The sequence below is a fragment of the Dermacentor albipictus genome, unplaced genomic scaffold (genome assembly GCF_038994185.2).
Source record: "Dermacentor albipictus isolate Rhodes 1998 colony unplaced genomic scaffold, USDA_Dalb.pri_finalv2 scaffold_16, whole genome shotgun sequence".
NCBI lineage: Eukaryota > Metazoa > Arthropoda > Arachnida > Ixodida > Ixodidae > Dermacentor > Dermacentor albipictus.
In genome coordinates this window covers 9,012,795-9,030,641 of record NW_027225570.1, presented here as the reverse complement: position 1 = coordinate 9,030,641, position 17,847 = coordinate 9,012,795, and the positions used below count along the sequence as shown (strand labels likewise).

Sequence of the window (17,847 nt, the reverse complement as noted above, 5' to 3'; positions counted from 1 at the left end):
AGAGGGAGTAATCTGTCAGTGTTCGCCTATACTCGCGCACAACTTCTGTGGCAATGAAGGAAAAGTCACGGAGGCAAAGTGCGCAGAATTGAGAATGCTTTTGAAAAGAGTCCCATGTTTTAAGCCACGTTAGGTTCAGCAGGGGAAGAGAAAGCATAAGCGCCTTATTAGCAACAGTTCAACAATATAAAACAGACGACTGAATGTAAAATTTCGCTTATATTGCGGTTTTTTGCTTCCACGTCTGGGCAAACGCGAAACCGGCGCACGTGTAGCTGCGTCTACTCAGCGTCTATTCCGAGCAACCAAAAGCACTGTCAAACACTGGCGGGCTCCCTGACGCCATAACACATGTGCAGTAGCCACGCGCCGTAGCTTTCCCTTCATTGCCAGAGAAAACTGTCCGCGAGTATAGTGGACATGCCCATTTCGCCCACGGCTGAAGTTCTGATTGGCTGGGCTGGGTGCGCGTCCGAAATAGACAATCACGCCCAGCCAATCAGCAGTTCAGCCGCAGGCGAAATGGACATGTCCACTAGTTTGACACTCACACAGTACCCCTGCCCCCCCTAAGAGTGCCACAGTCGTTCAAGAAGGTCGCTTGACCAGAGGAACCTCACTAGCGCCTTCATCGCCTTCTGGTGTGAAGATCGCATCAGCCGGCACTCCAAGATCGTCTGCTGAGAAAGCGGCCGGTCATCGAGGCGCGTCAACGCCGTCACGAGCGACTTTCTCTGGTAGCTGTTGCGAGGACAGTGACAGAGGATATGTTTCGTTATTTCTTCGCCGTTGCAACTATCACAGGCAGCATTGTAAGCCGTTCCGACACGGCAAGCAAATGCACTCGTGAAAGACACTCGAAGCCACAGTCGACCAATGACAGTTGTCTCGATTTGGAATAGTACAGATTAAGTGCGTAGGCGGAAAGATATGTCCACTCGGTGCAGTCGAGTATGTCGGAAACCTGGCGTGTTCCACATGCATCGTGTGTCATCACCCGCTAGTATGCGCAGCTTTATTGCTTCATCAGTTCTTGGCAGCGGCATGGGTTTCTTCACACCATTTTCGAGAGCCGTCCTGGCAGCTCTCTCAGCGTTTTGTTGCCCACGATACCGCATTGGCCTGAAAGCCACTGAAAAGAGATGTCATGCCCTTTCTCTGCTGGCTCGTGATGAAGCTGCCTTATTACCAGCACAAGTTGGTCATTTGGTCCTCGACTTAGAGCGGATAGCAAACAATGCACAACTGCCTTCGAATCGGTGAATATGCTCCATCTTCGTCGTAGATCTTCATGGATCTTGCGAAGTGCGCTGCGAATCGCAGCAAGCTCCGCAGCAGTCGACGTTGACCGGTGAGAAGTTTTAAACTGAATAGTCACGGTTTCTTTCTGGAAAGATCGCAGCTCCTGCCGATTCGTCCGCAGTTGTCGAGTCATCGGTGTAAATGTGAAGATGGTTCTTGTATATCTCGTGCAGCATGAGTAGAGATAGCTGCTTGAGAGCTGGTGATGAAATTCCTGCTTTCGTTCGAATTCCCGGTACCGACAGTCGAACTTGTGGGCGATACAGCCAAACACCAAGGAGGTGCCAGGAGCCTCTCAGCAGGAGTATAATCTCTAGGGAGGCAGTTACGGTACGCGGATACCTCCTGGCAAAAGGAGGCACTGGGCCGGTCTTTCGGCAGCGCGGCGAAGCTGTAGAAAGGGTCGACGTCCTGGATGTGTGCTCTGAGCACTTTCAATGTCATATGAGTTGTGTCTGCGTAATCTTAGGCAACCGCTATTGTCTTCGTTGTTGATATGCAGCGCGGAAATGCAAGACAAACCCTGAGTGCCTGCGCCTGAGCACTCTCGATTGTGCATATGTTACTTCCTCAGGTATTGCTCATAACAGGTGAGCTGTACCTCAGCTACCCGAAAAAGAGCGTCCTTTAGAGTTGTAACATCGCGTGCACTGACGTACCCCACGTTTTCCCTCCAAGAAATTTGAAAAGGTGGGAACTGGCCGTTGTATGCTTCTTCAGCTAATGCAAAAGGATATCTTCAGGTAAGCCACATCTTCAGATAAAACCTCGAGCTGATCAATGATCAACAGCGGCTGCGCCAACATCAAAACGATGAGTTCAGTGGGTCTGGCAGTGGCATGCCAAGCGGTTTTTGCAAGCTGTGTGCTTGTTTTTGCAGATAGCCGCCAGTATCGCTGGCACCTACTTCCTGAACAATTCTCCTTTTTCGAACGTGATTCACAACTGCACCATCGATGGGCCTATATTCTATAAAGCCCTCTACTTGGCAGGCAGCAATGCGTCACAACCTTCGACCAACGCTGGATATACTTCACTGGACTGTGCATGGCACAGCACTCGAACGACAGCTACATGGACACGACAGGCTATAAAGCCGTCGCTCCGGCCAATCCTCTTCAGTGGATCCGGCAGCGGCATGACAAGTGGTTTTTGTAAGCACTCGTGCTTCTTTTTGAATGTAGGCCCCACAGTTTCGTTCAAATGTTATTGGAGCGATGACCGCTTTCTGTTGCAGCTACCAGGCCCTCAGCACTTTGTGTGTATCTTCCCTGCTTGCTGCATTCCCCGAGAACTTTGCTGCTACTTTCGGCTGATATCGAAACTAATCTAGGCTCAGATAAGTAGGTAGAAACTATGCTGGTGGAGCTGCTAGCCGGGCAGATGCGCATCACTGTAGAGCTCTCCGCGCGCAATTCAAGAATGACTTTTTTTGAACAACGTTTAAAGACTGCTACAGCAAGGAGAGCGCGAGGAGGAAAGCGGAGGAGGAGGGTACAGCGGAAGCATGAGGAGGAATGCGGCAGAGTGAAGTATGGCGGAAGGGTGAGGAGGAAAGTGGAGTGCCGCACGAGACGGCGAGCGCGTGCACCGATATCATGTATGGAAACAAAAGCGCTGGCTTCGGACCCACTGTGCATGCGCTACTTCGCCTGCGCCGCCGCCGCTAGATAGGAAGACTTGGCTCTTCCGATATTCACGCTTTCTTTCGGAACAATGAGCGATGCAAACAATGATTCGCCGGCCGCTTTTGCTAAACGAGTGGCCCAGCCAGAAGCTCAGCGCCGACGCCGATTTGTCGCGCAGAATCAAAAGCTTTCCCACAGCATATCGCGAATTCACAACACCTGAACAGTTGCGTTAAAAATTTGCATTAGGAGTATTGCAATCACCTGTGAATTTTTTCCTTCCCTGCACTTTTCCATGGAGTGCATTTTTCTTAGTGTTTTATTGTTCTGCTTACACGAATTGTGTGGCAATTGCTTTGCACCAAAGAGCATTTTCCGCATCGCACTGTTGCTTTAAATCCTTATGCTGCGTACTTCGCCTATTGCATTTTTTAATTTGTTTACCGACATGGCTGGCATTTAGCGAGCACGTCATGCTGCCAGTGTTTTTCATCTATTTTGGCCATGGGTCCGTGGAATCACGCAAATAGGGGGAGAAATAAAATCGTGGAATGAAAATTTGTTCCTGCGACAATCATCGCCGCGCATTACACTCACAATAACAACGGCTCAATTCTCGGGTTCATTTTTACCGGCTGTTTGATGAAGAGTTACTTTTTTGTGCATACTTTAAATAAAGGTATCGTAGTGGGCAATACCAATTGATTTGTACATCAGTGGCATGGTGAAGGAGTGCAAATTGTTGAGATCTCGTGAAATTTTTGTGTACATTCTACATCTTTTGGGATATTGGGGTGGGGAGGTTAATTTTGCACGACACGAAAGGTAAAATTGTTAATATAAACATCTTGAACGGTTTATATTGAAAAGGGACTGCAAAGAAAAAAATCCCAGCTACAACAGTCTAGCTCACTTCCTACGTCTTAGTGTGATAGGTTGTATAGCAGTCGACGTCAATGGTCTGAAGAAAATTGCTAGCAACTTAGGTGCCTTATTTGGTGCTTTCTCAGCGAGAGAGGACACGCCTTCAAATTACATTTTTTTAGCCTGAACCAGACGTTTCCTCGCATGAAAGCAAATGCCTTCATATCTTAGGCTTCAGCGAGAAGCCAAAACTCGCAGTAAATCAGATGAAGAATTCAGGGAGAAATAAATGCGGCACATAAAACTGGATGGCCGAGAAGAGGGCTCCAGCTGGACTACGCTGGCAGACGTGCTCCATCGTGCGTTGTGCGGAGAGGGGTGGGTTCGCGAGCAGACGACGGCGACGAAACGCGTGCGGACTCGCAGTCTTTGCAGTGCACACTGGGGAGCAGACGACGATGACGGCGACTTGGCCGATGTGTGGAAGAAAAGCCAACACGGCTGCTGTTGGTGTTTGCGTGGCGCCGTGGGGTTCAACGACCGCAGGAGGCCTTGTCCCCAGAGCGGCCGTCTCCTCGTGGGGGAGGGGGCGACACTGTTGTCGGGTTCAGCAAAGAACAGACTGGGGGAAAGCATTCGCGTGCCGCCGGAGAGTCCAGATGGCGACGCAAAAGCCATTGAAGAGTGGTGCGCGCGGGTGCAAGTGGTGCGGTTCTGCCTCTTTTGGGCCTTTCTTGTGCGCGCGCGCGATTGACGCGCAGCGCGTCGGCGAGGGGGACGCGAGGGGTGAATGGGGGGTGGGGGACGCGTGGAGGCTTGTAAATTGGCTGCCGATCGCTGCCGGTACTTGCCCTGCCGTCATCCAAGAAGGGAACGCCGTCAGTGGCAGCACGCGAACGTGGCGCACCAGTTGCAGCCCGCGTACAGTGCGCGGCGATTTCGTCGCATTGTTCACCGCATTGACGCGAACGTGATGAAAGGTGCGAAGGGCCACTTCTTTCGCAGCGTCTCCGACCCCATAAACTATTCACCTGTGACGTTTGTTGCGTACACTACAGAACAGCACATTGAAATGCGCTAACTACCCATTACGTGCCGAGGGAGTCTTTGGCTAGCTAAGCTTGTCGAGAAAATTAGTTATAACCTTATCTGGCAAATTTATTATATTGGAGAGCGCAGCAGTTCCTCCGTTCTTAGTTAACGGCCAAGAGCAGCGCACTGATTGTGCAAGCAAGGCTGCTGAGCACGAGGAAGCGGGATCGAATCCCGGCCACGGCGGCCGCATTTCGATTGGGGCGAAATGCGAAAACAGCCGTGTGCTTGGATTTAGGCGCACGTTAAAGAGCCTCAGGTGGTCGCAATTTCCGGAGTCCTCCACTACGGCGTGCCTCTAATCAGAAAGTGGTTTTGGCATGTAAAACCCCATAATTTAATTTTTTTTCTTTTTTGGTTGTGGAAGCAAGCGTGCTTCTGAAACGTATAAAACGGCAAGAATAACCAAACCAAATATAAGGGACAGACAACCCAGCAATATCTCAACATGTTTCAAAGATGTAACAGGTGTTACTAACCTGATTAAAATATGTGTAAAAATAATAATATATGCTTCATCAGAGTGGGCAGGAAAGAGCGGCTACGATGCGGGCGTTCCAAATCTATCTTTGCTTCTCGATGCAGATGGTATCGATGTGCGTCCCCGGCGAGCGACAACCACAGCCTGATGCGTCATCAGACATTTGTTGCCGCTTACCCCTGCGCAGCCCAGTGCTGCAGCCAGAACAATGTTGCCCGGCCACATCGAAGGACAACGCTTGGACCGCCACCTCTTTTCCCATGGATCCGGCATCGCCATCGTCCCTGACATCATCGGATCAACAGCCTTTAAAGACCGGGCTCTCATCGTTCGTCTTCAGTGAGCAGGAAAGAGCGGCTACGATGCGGGCGCTCCAAATCTATCTTTGCTTCTCGATGCAGGTCAGTCCTGGCCCTTCTTTGCAGTGTAAACGCTCTAGCGGTACTAGCTTGCTGCTCTTTCCATGCCCACACGCCATGTTTAGCATTGTTTGTGACTGTGCTTATGTGATGAAACTTTTGCTTTTGGGAGGCGATGTCTAAATGAATCCCGGGCTTCCAAAGGAGGAACCTAGCAAAACTTCTAACGAACTTCTTTCTTTGATGAAGACACTTACTGCTAAAATAGACAAAAATCATGCAGAGGTGCTCTCAGAACTTTATACAGTAAAGGAAATTCAGATGAATCTGGAAAAGCAAATGACAGATTTAAATGACAGGTTGACAGCTGTTGAAGAAAAATTAGAAGCATCGGAAAACTGTGCCGAGGTGGAAGTTGCCCGAGCAGTGACTGATGCTGTGCCTAGGGAGACGGCTTGCATTTACAGTTGTTTCAATGATTTCGTAGATCGGTCAAGGCGCGATAATTTGATATTTTATGGCGTCGCTGATGACCGGACAGAAATGTGGGCTGCTTCTGAAAAAAAGTTCGGGACATAATTTCTTCAGCGCTCAACATGGAACTGTCGAATGAGGCAATATCTCGTGCCCACAGACTGGGAAAGCTTTCGCCAAATAAATGTCGTCCGATAATAACTAAGTTCACTAGTTAAAAAAAAAAGCGAAATATTTTCCTCAAAATCCCAAATGAGAATGACAGGTATCACTGTAAGTGAAGATTTCTGCATTTCCACCTGCACAGCCAGCAAAAAACTAATCGAGGTTGGAAAAGCTAGCGGTGAACAATTTTCAGTATGCTACAATAAATTGATAATTAGAAAGAAGGCTTATATGTACCACCCATCTACTAACAGTGTCTGTGAGATCGAGTCCGGAATCGAGGCTGATGAATCATCCTTGCATCCTTCTCAAGCCGCTGTTCGATCTTCTGCGCATGACACATCTCCGGCATAGCTAAACTCGAACGCACACCGCCTTGCACCTGATATTAATCTGCTCTTTTCTAACATTCATAGCGTTGTAAATAAACGTGATGACATATCTTCCTTAATCGATACATGCACTGCCCCGTCATTGTCACTTTGACAGAGACCTGGCTATCGTCAAAAATATCGAACAAAGAAGTATTCGAATGCCAACAATAATATTGTATCTATCGGTGTGACCATGGTTCCAGATTAGGTGGTGGTGTGCTTATCGCAGTGGCCGACAGGCTCAATTCACTTGGCATTCCTCTTTCTTCCGGTTTAGAAGCAGTTTGCGCAGGAATTAGAATAAACCACCGCGATGTTATTTTTTGCGCATGTTATAGGCCACCGAGCGCTTCCTCTACGTTTTGCGCTGAACCTCGTGACCTGCTTAATACCATCCTAACAAGGTTTCCACACTCATCCATTTTCCTAATGGGCGATTTCAATTACCCCAACATAAACTGGTTTTATCCTGTGCCAACTGCATCCGACTCCTCCAGTGATAGCAAGGCATTTCTCGATTTGTGTTGTGATTTCCATCTTACTCAGCTCATTACTCAACCAATTCGAACTACAGCAACGAGTACTAACATCCTTGACTTAGTTTTGACTACCGCTCCGGATCTTGTCAATACTTCAAGTATTTTACCAGGGCTTAGCGATCATTGTTTTATTCATTTCCAGCTTAGCGAAAATGTCAACCGTCCCAATAGCAAACAAAAATACATTCGAGACTACAGTAAAACCGATTACGCATCAATGAACACGCAACTTGAAGATTTTGTAGAAGAATATATTCCGGACTTTTACACTCGGAGGGTTGAAGAGAACTGGTCACTGTTTAAAAATAAAGTTAATGAATTAGTACGAAAATACGTACCCCTCCGAGTTGTCCGGTGTAACCATCGAGCCGTGTGGTTTAATGCATCCCTAAAACGTATCTTGAACAGGAAGAAGCGGCTGCTTCACCGAACTAAAAAACGGAAAACAATTGTTAGCTGGCGTGCGTATCAGCAGGTTGCTTCACTGTTTAAAAACGCAGTCAAAGAAGCTAAACGCGTTTTCTTTTACAATACACTTCCATCTCTGCTGACTGAAAATACTAAAAAAATTAGGAAAACTGTCAAGGGTTCCGAAGGTAACACAATGTCATTAACTGATGTAGATGGTGCTGTTGTTCCACAAGAATGTTGTTGTTCTGTACTCAATGAAGTGCTTTCTAAATCATTTTTCAATAACGTGTTGCCCTGTGCCTCTCTACCTGAAGTTGCTAAGATGAATGTTCCTCAGATGGAGCCCTTGTTAATTGATTACGGTGGTGTCGTGAACTTGAATCGTAAGTTAAAGATTTCGTCATCGTCAGGAATAGACGATATTAACTCTAAATTTTTGAAAAATACCGAAGTGCACACATCCATAATTTTATGCAACATTTTTTCGCAATCTATTCTGTCGTGCTCATTACCAAAGGACTTTAATGTCGGCAAGGTGATTCCATTATTTAAGTCTGGCGACGTGCATTCACCTTTAAATTACAGGCCAATTTCTCTAACAAGTGTGCCATACAAAATTTTAGAGCATATAATATACTCTAATCTCATCAACTTCCTAGAAACAAATTCATGTTTTTCATCTCGTCAGCATGGGTTCCGTAAATCGTTTTCCTGTGACACTCAACCTATTTCATTTACACATGACATCTGTGCCGCGTTGGATAATGGACTTCACATTGACACCATTTTCTTAGACTTTTCTAAAGCATTTGATCTCGTCTCTCACCAATTACTTTATCTAAAATTAAATACACTTAACATTGACCGTAACATTATCTCATGAATTGAACACTTTTTATCCAATAGAACACAATTTGTCTCAGCTAACAATTTTGACTCTTCACGTTGTCCTGTCAGTTCCGGGGTGCCGCAAGGTTCCGTTCTCGGACCCTTGCTTTTTCACATTTATATTAATGATTTGACTGACTGTGTAGCGTCCTCCATGAGGTTATTTGCAGGCGATTGTGTCATTTACAGAGTTATATCATCAAATTCTAGACATGGTAACTAACTGGTGCGACACTTGGAAAATGCGACTTAACAGCCAAAAGTGCAAACTAATGAGGATTTCCCGCAATACTGCTTCGTCTAACGTATCTAACTATCATTTGAAGAACTCTGTACTCGAAGAAGTCAGTTCCTATAAATACTTAGGCGTCCACATAATATCTAATTTTTCCTGGCAAACACGCATAAACCACATCACTCACTAATATAGCTACCCGTATGCTTGGTTACCTCCGTCGCAATTTCTCTATGGCACCCGCTGACTTAAAGCTACTTCTATACAAAACACTAATACCTCCTAAGCTTGTATATGCCTCTTCTGTATGGGACACTGGCTTGGATTACTTAACAAATGCAATAGAATCTATACCAAAATCATAGCGCGCGTTTCATTCTTACTAACTATTCACGGACATCAAGCGTAACATCTATGAAGGCTACTTTAAACCTCCCTCTCCTCTCATCCCGTAGGAAGTTAGCACGCTTATCACTGCTGCACAAAATTTAATATTACAATCCGGAATTCAAAAGTGAACTTTTGTCCGAAACTGCATATATATCATCTCGTACTGACCATCGGCAAAAATTGAGCGTTCCACACTGTCGGACGAACCTATTTTTTTATTCATTATTCCTAAAACTACCAATGAATGGAATCATCTGCCGGCCTCAATTGTTAATACAACCGATACATCTGGTTTTAGAACTACTATTGTTAATCCGCAGTTTCTAATTTTTTTTCTTGTTATTATTATACCCTGTTATCTGCACATGCTCATTTAGTTCCACTCCCTTCTGTAACGCCTTCGGGCCTTGAAGGTACAATAAATGAAATGAAATGAAAGTGTGCGCTCACGATGTTTCCGTGTCGTGTGGCTATAAACAAAAGTTCTTCGATGCGTATGCTGAAATCTTCTGCACTGGATGCGGTAGTTTCTCGCGAAAGGCACAGGTAGCGGAACCAGACAAACAAAAACAAAGAAACAATGAACTAATGAAAGTTTAGAAAGCAATAATATCTGCCCACGATGGAACCGCAGCAAGCTTCTCGTGCACCCCTGATTTGCCCATGAGCAGGTATCGGAACATACACGCACGCCCGTATACGGTGTGCCAATGTAACTTAGCCGTGGTATCACTACACTCTTAAGCGAAATTACACCTTTTTTCGACGCAACGAGAATCGTCATCTGTCTTGTCCGCATTTCCTTTCTTAAACGCGGAGAGCCCGGTACTTCCCAGTAACGAACGGCATGCGCGTTATCAGCATGACATAGCATTCCCGACAGGAACGTAGCGGGCGCGGCGTTTTCATGAAAGGAAACGCAAGCGAGGCAGATGACCATTATCGTTGTGTGCCAGAGATACACCCCAAAGGGATGTACCTTTGCCTAAGAGTGTACTGAATCACACGAATATAAAGACGTTTTGCTGACAATCTTGCGCAGCAAGTGCCACAAGTTTTGAAATCCGTGAAATTCAGGATTAATTCGTGGACATAAACTACGATGATAACAACGATGAGAAATGCTATTAACTGCCGCTCCCTGAAAACGAAGGAAGGCATAAACACAAGCGCTGATTGTCAACTGGAAGGGTGGGACAATGTGTAATAACTTGTTACCTCAATAAATTTTTTAAGTTAATAGTTCGTGGTTGTGCTCTGTCTACGGCTTCATTCGTCTTAGTTTTCAGTGCGCTGCTTATTATTAAACATGAACCAATACCAGATTCACCAGTTTTCTATCCTCTTCTGCGGTAAGCAGGCTGAACAACTTGAAATGTCTCCCGCTCTGCAACCTCATCAACTGCAGTCCATTTGGTTGAAAGCACTCTTAGTTTATGCGCGGCACATTTGTGAGCAGTGCCATCTGGGTGGGCGAGCATGCTATCCCTTTACTGTATTTTTATACTTCCGTATTATCTAAAATATGCCTTAAACATACTGAGCACTAAGGTAAAGGTGTTCCGAATTGGCATCAGCGCTTTGCGACTGTCTCAGTGACACATTTTCTATAAATTTAAAGCTTCCGAGCAGAATTAGTCGTTCTGAAATAATTATGAAGTTAGACATATCCCTAAACATAGTGTGGCTTTCTCCGTAATGCATATAGTACAGTAAACAGGGGGTCCAAGCTAAGTTTAGCCAGAGTTTAAAAATATGCGAATGCCATATAGCTAGACAGAACCAAGGTAATGCCGTTTGCATTCGCTAGGAGATACTCAGATTATCTTTGCGCATTGCGCCTAAGTTCATAATTAGTCTTAATTATACGACTTCTCAAATATTAAAATTATATTAAAAGTGTCAATGAGAAAATTATTGAGCGACATGAAAAACTGCAGATTCAGCTTTCTGTTGCTCAATACGTGCTACATAAAAGCGTTTGTCCGAACATGAAAGAAGCTCACGAATACACGTAAAATTGCTTGTATTCGCACAGTGCCTCGGGAAAACAGATAGGGTTGCTTCTGTCTAGCCACGTGGCATTTGCATCTTTTTTTTTCAATCTTAGTGCAAGATAGTTGAGACACCCTGTATATATAGTATATGTGGTATAGTATGTATAGTACTTTGTAAAAAGAGCTATCTGTCGCTGCCTCAACAACTTTCATTCGTGTTACCAGTCTTGGACGAAAAGAACGCGGGCAAATAGCTCCTGTCCTCGGAAAAAATCCAAAACCTAATAAAGCAACGCAGAAGCAATCATGCAGGAGGCACCCCGGTATTTCTCCAGTGTTCCGTGGTTCCTTCTCTGTTCGTGCACTGCAATGCCGTTGTAGTGTACCAGTATACGGACAACACGTATCCTCCTTTCTTTCTTTCTAGTTGAGGTCGTGTTCTGCCGAGATAGCGCGAGGCTCGGTTCGGAAGATGACCCGGCAGTGCGTCGATGGCCCAGTGGCGCCGCAGGCCGACCACACAGCAGACGTTGCGACTTTTCTAGCGCATAATGCAGGTTGGGCTATGTTACTGATCGAGGAAAGCCAGCGTGGACGTGCTTATGTGAGCATAATTAGCCTCAGGCTCATTATGCTCACAGAAAATGGCTTAACCATCTTCCGCAGAATTTTCTTCACTTGCGTATTTCGATATCTGATAACTGCTTTATCTGAAACAAGATTTTGCGAGCTGCGGCATGTCGTCGAGGCAGAAAATGTCGTCGCAGTTTGCCATCCAGCGCACTCATCCTACGAATCCCGCCCACAGAGCTACAGACAGCTCCACATATGAGTACGCAACGAGTTCTAAGAAAAATATTGATGTGATTCGTGCGTGAAAAAAAAGGAAACCTTGTGGATGTAACACTATTTATTCTCTTTCTACGAACAATCACGGTCTATAGAGCTGCACTGAGGGAACCGCTGGCTGATCTAGAGGGGCCGATCTCGGGGCGTGGCGCTGTCCCAGTCCGAAACACGAAGGCACTACATCTGCCATAGGAAAATTAGGCCTGCAGTGAACCTAATTTTCTGCACCGAGAAAAAAAAATAATAGGCACAAGAGGTCACAAGTTTAATGCGACCTAAGTTCCATCCCAGCCCATGGCTTACTGCCATGTAGCACTCACGGGTGGTGGAACCACGCATGAAGACCAATGGTCAGTGACTGCTATTCATATGGAAAATACAGATCTCGATTACTTAATGTGCTCTCTTTGATCGTGCATTGTAATTGAATGGTCCTGCGAAAAAAGAGAAGCAGCGCAAGCGGAAACGTGTTCTGAAGGAGCATCATCAGCCTGGTTACGCCCACTGCAGGGCAAAGGCCTCTCGCATACTTCTCCAACTACCCAGGCCATGTACTAATTGTGGTCATGTTGTCCCAGCGAACTTCTTAATCTCATCCGCCCACCTAACTTTCGGCCGCCCTCTGCTACGTTTCCCTTCCCTTGGAATCCATGCCGTAACTCTTAATGACCATCGGTTATCCTCCCTCCTCATCACGTGTCCTGCCCATGCCAATTTCTTTTAAAAGACATGTTTTTGCCGCAATTGAACACTCACAAAAGGAAGACACATAAAGACAACACAGGCGGCACTTCCAACTGATTTATTTTGGGTTGTGACCCAAGAATATATATATACATACATACACGCGTGCGCTGGCTGTTCACAGATCTACGTTACCCAGCGGTCAATAAATCTAGTTTCTGATTTATAGAGCACGATAGATGTATCACTATTGCAATTTGTTCCTTTCACTTTTATATAGCAGGCTTCCATCAGCTCACGTGCTGTTGGAAATCTACTTCTGCCAAGAATCCTTATCTCAGAAAGCCGCGGTTTGCGGATGCAGGCCTTGCAGTGCGCCGGCAAATGTGCCACGCCATCTTTCATTAGGTTTAGTTCGTGTTCCCTGGTTCATTCATTTATGCAGCGTCCAGTCTCTCCTATATAGGACTTGCCGCACTCAAGGGGAATTTCGTACACCACGCCTGTAGCGCATCTCCCGTAGTACGTGCTATGCTTCTTGCCACAGCCTTGCGAACCGGTCTCCTCGCGTGTGGTTTTCGAACAGAGTCGACCCTGTTTTACGGGAGCAGAAGAGGCAATGGGTACACCATACCGGCCTGCCACTTTCTTGAGGTTATGGGAGACCTTATGAACATAAGAAATCACTTCAGGTCTTATGGTTCTGGCTCCTTCTTCCTCCCTTGTGGCGCTAATACCTTTACCTTTCCGTAAAAGGCTTTCAGTGACTGAGGTCACGAAAGAGTCAGGGAACTGTGCTTAACTGAACTTGCATGTCTTTTAGCAAGCGCCAACAGCCAGGGAACTGTGGTTAACTTGAACTGTGCATGTCTTTTAGCAAGCACCAACTAGGCCAACAAGCAATTCTGTTGCAACCATTTCTTTTTCTTGATTTCAACTAAGATATCATTAACTCGCGTTTGTTCCCTCATCCAATCTGCTCTTTTCTTATCTCTTAACATTACACCCATCATTCTTCATTCCATAGCTCGTTGCGCCGTCCTCAATTTAAGTAGAACCCTTTTCGTGAGCCTCCAGGTTTCTGCCCCGTACGTGAGTACTGGTAAGACACAGATGTTATACACTTTTCTCGTGAGGGATAACACAACCTGCTGTTCATGATCTGAGAATGCCTCCCAAACGCATTCCAGCCCATTCTCATTCTTCTGATTATTTCAGTCTCATCATCCGCATCCACAGTCACTACCTGTCCTAAATAGATCTATTCCCTTACCACTTCCAGTGCCTCACTACCTGTCGTAAACTGCTGTTCCCTTCCGAGACTGTTAGACATTACTTTAGTTTTCTGCAGATTAATTTTTAGACCCACCCTTCGGCTTTGCCTCTCCAGGTCAGTCAGCATGCATTGCAGTTGTTCCCCTGAGTTACTAAGCGAAGCAATATCATCAGCGAATCGCAAGTTACTAAGGTATTCTCCATTATTTTTATCCCCAATTATTCCCAATCCAGGTCTCTGAATACCTCCTGTAAAGACGCTGTGAATTGCACTGGAGAGATCGTATCTCCCTGCCTGACGCCTTTCTTTATTGGGATTTTGTTGCTTTCTTTATGGAGGAGTACGGTGGCTGTGGAGCCGCTATAGATATCTTTCAGCATATTTACATACGGCTCGTCTACACCCTGATTCCGTAATGCCTCCATGACTGCTGAGGTTTCGACTGAATCAAACGCTTTCTCGTAATCAATGAAAGCTATATATAAAGGTTGGTTATATTCCGCACATTTTGCTATCACCTGATTGATAGTGTGAATATGGTCTATTGTTGAGTAGCCTTTACGGAATCCTGCCTGGTCCTTTGGTTGACGGAAGTCTAAGGTGTTCCTAAATTCTATTTGCAATTACCTTAGTAAATACTTTCTGGACAACGGACAGTAAGCTGATCGGTCTATAATTTTTCAAGTCTTTGGCGTCCGCTTTCTTATGGATTAGGATTATGTTAGCGTTCTTCGAAGATTCCGGTACCCTCGAGGTCATGAGGCGTTTCGTATAGAGGGTGGCCACTTTCTCTAGAACAATCTGCCCACCATCCTTCAACAAATCTGATGTTACCTGATCCTCCCCAGCTGCCTTCCGCCTTTGTATAGCTCCCAAGGCTTTCTTTACTTTTTCCGGCGTTACCTGTGGGATTTCGAATTCCTCTAAGCTAGTCTCTCTTCCATTATCGTCGTGGTAGTCACTGGGACTGTATACGTCTTTATAGAACTCCTCAGCCACTTGAACTATCTCATCCATATTAGTAATGATATTGCCGGCTTTGTCTCTTAACACATATATCTGATTCTTGCCAATTCCTAGTTTCTTCTTCACTGCTTTTAGGCTTCCTCCGTTCCTGAGAGCATGTTCAGTTCTATCCATATTATACTTCCTTATGTCAGCTAGCTTACGCTTGTTGATTAACTTCAAAAGTTCTGCCAGTTCTATTCTAGCTGTAGGGTTAGAGGCTTTCATACATTCGCGTTCCTTGATCAGATGTTTCGTCTCCTGCGATAGCTTACTGGTATCCTGTCTAACGGAATTACCACTGACTTCTATTGCACACTCCTTAATGTTGCCCACAAGATTGTCGTTCATTGCTTTAACACTAATGTCCTCTTTCTGAGTTAAAGCCGAATACCTGTTCTGCAGCTTGATCTGGAATTCCTCTATTTTCCCTCTTACCGCTAACTCATTTATTTGATTCTTATGTACCAGTTTCTCCCGTTCCCTCCGCAGGTCTAGGCTAATTTGAGTTCGTACCATCCTATGGTGACTGCAGCGCATCTTGCTGAGCACGTCCACATATTGTATGATGCGAGGGTTAGTGCAGAGTATGAACTCTATTTCATTTTTAGTCTCGCCGTTCGGGCTCCTCCACGTCTACCTTCGGCTATCCCGCTTGCGGAAGAAGGTATTCATTAGCCGCATTTTATTCTGTTCTGCAAACTCTACTAATAACTCTCCCCTGCTATTCCCAGTGCCTATACCATTATCCCTCACTGCCTTGTCTCCCGCCTGCTTCTTGCCTACCTTGGCATTGAAGTCGCCTATCAGTATAGTGTATTTCGTTTTGACTTTACCCATCGCCGATTCCACGTCTTCATAGAAGCTTTCGACTTCCTGGTCATCATGAAAGGATGTAGGGGCGTAGACCTGTACAACCTTCATTTTGTTCCTCTTATTAAGTTTCACAACAAGACCTGCCACCCTCTCGTTAATGCTATAGAATTCCTGCATGTTACCAGCTATATTCTTATTAATCAGGAATCCGACTCCTAGTTCTCGTCTCTCCGCTAAGCTCTGGTAGCACAGGACGTTCCCGCTTTTGAGCACTGTACATGTTTCTTTTGGCCTCCTAACTTCACTGAGCCCTATTATATCTCATTTACTGCTCTCTAATTCCTCCAATAGCACTGGTAGACTCGCCTCACTAGATGACGTTCTAGCGTTAAACGTTGCCAGGTTCATATTCCAACGGCGGCCTTTCCGGAGCCAGGGATTCTTAGCACCCTCTACTGCGTCGCAGGTCTGACCGGCGCCGTGGCCAGTTGCTTCGCAGCTGCTGGGGATTGAGGGCCGGGGTTTGATTGTTTATTCATATAGGAGGTTGTGGCGATGTGCTGCCCCAGGGTGGCCAATCCTGCTCTGGCAAGGAAGTGCGTTACCGGTTCTGGTCACCGGGATCAGGCCACACTCCAGGCCTGTTTATCCAATTTTATCAAGACGCGGATTTTTTTTTAATCCGGTGGAAAATTACGCGGCACCGGGATTCGTACCAGGGACCTCTTGCACGCCAGGCGGGTGTTCTACCTCTACGCCAACGCTGCACCACTTAAAACCAAAGGATAAAACCAAAGGCATGGAATGAAAGTTCGATTGATCGGCAGCGTAAAGTGTATTTAGTATTACGTAATCTCTGTTATGAAGTTCATGGAGGCAAAGTAATGATCGTAACGTAAGCACGGTTCACAGCGAAGTTACACGAAAAGAAAGGCGCCGCTTGAAATTGGCACACATTTAAATAGGGAAATTACAACAAGCGTCAATCGGGGTAAATATACGAATGCAACCCTAATAAAACATTGTCAAAGGAAAGACAACAAGGTGCCGCGTGCCAGTTAAAGTGCAAATATTCCCTCGCTGTACTACCGGGCTCTGGCTGCCTGGCCGGTCTAGGCTGGTTTCTTTGCACATGACGACGCTTCGTGGAGTGAGAATATTGATGCGTTCAGCGCCGACATGTGTGCCGCACACTCATTTGAGTTAATTTTTTTATCAGATTTGTTAAATTTTTTTTCATAGATTTTCCATTTCTTGTTTTCTAGTTTCATGGTTACTTTATATGCATATTCATTGTTTGCCGTGTCATTGAGATCCAATGTAATACAGAGCTCGTAGAATACGTTGTGAAAGTGACTGATGATTCGTGGCAAACAAATTCATGGCAGTTAATGCTATTGACTGTACTCACCGATGTTTTAATGATTCAGTGGACGGTAAAGAAAGCAATGTAATTTGTCAGCGTAGATTTGTGGGCTTGTTGGTGCATGATTTGAAGAGCAAATAGCGCTCGCACTGTTCGTGTGTGCCTTAATTTGGCTTTCCCGTCCTATGCGCGCCATTCAAAGAAAGAAAGTTGAAGCACTATTGCTCACCTATAAAAAGAATCTATAAATAAAAGCGCCGAATGGTATAATCCTCTAGTCGAATACTGGCAAGCGGAATTCCAGCATGCAAGGCAGGATCTTGGACGTGCTGTGCCACAAGAATGCCAATTGTTGTCGCGCCGTTAATATGTTCAGTGTAATAAAAATTTCCTAGAAAGCCTTGTGAAAGTGGCATTAGAGGATTTAGAACGAATTCATGGCAGCAGGAAGTAGCGTCTTAGTAACCTTGTTAGCACGCCGCTAACAGTACCAGTGCAGTGGATTTAAAAAGAACAACGAAATGTTCCGGCCGGTAACAAATCCAGACATTTGGTAATTAGAGTCGTGTGGTCAATTGTAAGTAATTACACAAAAGAAAAGCCTACGTAGCGAAAGCACGAGACCGATTCGACTAGGTGCCAAGGGTGTCCT

General features: G+C 45.6%; 1 long non-coding RNA gene across 2 annotated transcripts in view; it reads left to right on the top strand.

The window, feature by feature from the left end:
- Positions 1-2,303: 2,303 nt before the first annotated feature.
- Positions 2,304-17,847, top strand: part of LOC135901716 (uncharacterized) — a 31,909-nt gene continuing 16,365 nt past the window's right edge. For both annotated transcript variants that reach the window (XR_010564240.1, XR_010564239.1), the window contains exons 1-2: positions 2,304-2,456; positions 5,472-5,768. This is a non-coding gene — a long non-coding RNA (uncharacterized lncRNA). The remainder of the gene's footprint in view (positions 2,457-5,471; positions 5,769-17,847) is intronic.